Source organism: Malurus melanocephalus, unplaced genomic scaffold (assembly GCF_030028575.1).
Source record: "Malurus melanocephalus ecotype Western Australia unplaced genomic scaffold, MMel_1.1 scaffold_81, whole genome shotgun sequence".
Lineage (NCBI taxonomy): Eukaryota > Metazoa > Chordata > Aves > Passeriformes > Maluridae > Malurus > Malurus melanocephalus.
The window spans coordinates 214,966-218,167 of NW_026623313.1; positions in this window are offsets into that span (position 1 = coordinate 214,966).

Consider the following 3,202-nt stretch of genomic DNA (forward strand, 5'->3'; position numbering starts at 1 on the left):
ATGACAAGAACAGATGCAGTGCTCTCACAAGGCTCAGCTTTTTTGCCCTGAGCTTTGAGGGTCCCATCAGGACCAAAGCACCCTCCACCCAACTCGTGTGTTTGCCTAGAGCCATCCCTGTTCCACAGGCCCCCAGTTCCCCGGGTCACAACAGGTGCTTAATCTTGTGCTTAAGGGCTTTGCCGCTGTGATGCAGAAGAAAGGCTGGAGCAAAAGGCTCACCTGGCTCCTCTTTAGCCCCAGGACATTGCTGGGACATGAGGAAACAGGTCCCCCCTGTCTGCCCCCACTGTGAACACTGAGACAGTGGGACACAGCACGGGTCTCCTCCCCAAGTCAGCAGGAGGGTGCAAGTGAGACACCCGCTCTTGGAAGTGATTATGTCATTAAGGGCTGGAAGAAGATGAAAGGGTTTTTCCTCAGATTTTCCTTGGCATTTATTTGTGCACAGGATCCTAATGAACACACAAACATCTGCACTCCCGAAGCCTGGAAGCTAGGGTCCCTTCCCACAAGAAAGGAGCTTCTGGTGCGAAGGTGCCCTGCTTTCAGCAGGGGATCTCTGGAGGGTCCAGGCCAAGGGCAGCACTTGCCTGGGTGTAATCCCTGGGATGGCCTGAGAAGGAAAGGGGTGCTGAGGACCTGCTGAGGATCTGAGCCAGGAAACTGCTTGGAAGAGGAGATTGTTCCTCTGTCCTACCCTTGCCTGCTAAGTGGGGGTTCAGACAGTTTGTTCCAGGATGTAAAAGGGGAAACTCAACACAGGAACCAGGTCTTGTGTGGGAGGAAGTGGAGAGGGCTGGAGAAACGGCTCCTATGTTGTTAGGGACCCCGTGTCATGTCCACAAATCTGCTGGTGTGCTCTGCCCAGCCCTGACACCACACCTCCCATCATCAGTGTGCACCTCTGCCTCCTTTGGCGGCAGGTGGCTAAAGAGTGTCCTGACAGCACTGCCAAACTCCTGTGGGACACTGCACATCACTTGCTGGGTGCTGGGGTATCCAGGAGGGCAGCAGCTCTGGAGGCAGTGATGAGTGCTGGGATGATCTGTGCCAGGGACCTCTGTATGCTCAGACCATTCCCTGAGGGACAAAAGGCTCTGTGCCCCTGCCTCTCGCTAAACTGTGTTGGCCAAAGAATTTGGAGAGTGGATGCTGGCTCCGTACCAGTGTCCACACATGCCCACAGGCTATGCCCACCGAGCAGCAGAGCTGGGGACAGGAGAACAGCCAGCACCCTCAGGACTACAAAAAGAACCTCAGTGGTGCTGCCACACCACTGCACTCTGGGGGAACCAGCGCAGTCTTAGGGCCTACCCCAAGATTGCAACTCGTTTCCCAAAGGAAGCACATTTTCCTCTCTGGTGCAAACAGGAACCAACACAGGGTGCCTGCCTGGCGAAAGCATGTTTTGCCAGCTGCCAGGCAGCTGTTTATGGCACAAACGCCAGCCTGGTGTGAGCTGTGATGGCCGGGGACTTGCCTGGCAGCATTGCTCTCCTGGCATTGGGCTGGGGGAACCCAAAACGGAACTGACACATGGGATGTACGTGGCCATTCTCCATGCCCACACCCAGAGTCACACCCCCAGCATGTGCCACTCTGCTCACACCCCTGCACACACTGACAGGCACCCACATGTCTCGCACCATCAGGGATGCCCTCCTGCGCAACCAGAGCTCGTGCCAGTCCCCATGTGCATACCCTGACACCTCTATGAACCCCCAGCATCCCCTGCACACCCCACACCCCAGGCACAGTCACCTCCACTCCTCACATGCCCCATGCTATGCACAGTCCTCTCCCTGAGTTCACTCACTCCATGCCCTATTTATTTCCCATCTGCCGGAACACTGACTCCCTGCACACCCCACACAACACACTCTCTCCATCCCCCATTAACACTTACCCATGCCCCTACACCCTGTGCATTCACCCTGTGCCTCAACCACATTCAACCCACACTGTTCACACCTGACCACACTTGCCTTACACCCCATGCACGCTCACACACACCCCACACCACATGCACTGGGTTGAGAACAGTCATACTCTCAACACTCCCCACATGCTCATGCTCACCACTCACACTTTCTCTGTACTCCACGCACACTCACCCTACTATGCACTCCCCCTAAGCCATGCACCCTCGTGCCACACCTAGTGCCTGCTCACATACCCCATGCCCTATGCACTTATCCCACACCATACACACTTCACACCCCATGCACCCTGACACCTGCCACGCACACTCATCCACGCATTGTTCTCATCGTGCTCGGGTACAAAGGTCCCCCATACTGATGCACGCTGTGCACACTCACCCGTGCCCCCTGCACTTACCCCTGTTCCACACACACCCACCCATGTCACGCACAATCACCCCACACCTTGTGCAGTTACCCACACTCGGTGCACTCTCACCTTGAGCGCATTCACTCCACACCTGGTGTATGCTTATCCCACACCACGCACATTCACTCATATTCTATTCACACTCTGCTTCCTTGTGCACATCACTAATTCCACGCCCACAGCACCTTTCTCCCATGCCCCGAGTCTATTTCCCCCAGCAGCCTGCACTATCCCAAGTCCCCAGGAACATTATCCCACACTCATGCACACTTATATACCACCCTACGCAGTCCCCCACGCCGTGCACACTTGCCCACGGGCCACGTACACTGAGCTCTCCCCTCTGTGCAGACCCACGCCGCACATGCTCACCCCACACCACGAACACTTACCCTACACCCTGCGCACACTCCTCCGCGCCGAGCACTCCCACCACACACAGTTCTCCGCGCTGCGGGCGCTTACCCCACACACCGTGCCCACTCACCCAGGTGTGCCCACCCCACGCCGCTTTCCCCTCCAGCCCCGCGCCCACTCGCCCGCCGCCCGTGCCCGCTCGCCCCCCCGCCGCCCGCTCCCTCCCCGGCAGGCTGCGTGCGACACGCCGGCTCCCCGCCCCGCTGCCATCCTCTGCCCCGTCCTTCCCCCGCGGGCTCCTGTCTGGACGTGTCGGGACTCGGGCTCCGGGCGCTGAGTAATGCTCGGCGCAGCGCGATCCCAGGCAGAGCCGCTGCCGCCGCCGCTCCGCGCCCAGCGCTCTCGGGGCGCTCCGGCCGCGACCCTGCTCGCTCCGCCGGCGGCCCGGCGACACCGGCGGCGGGGGGCGGCGGGGGGGCTGCGGCTCCCC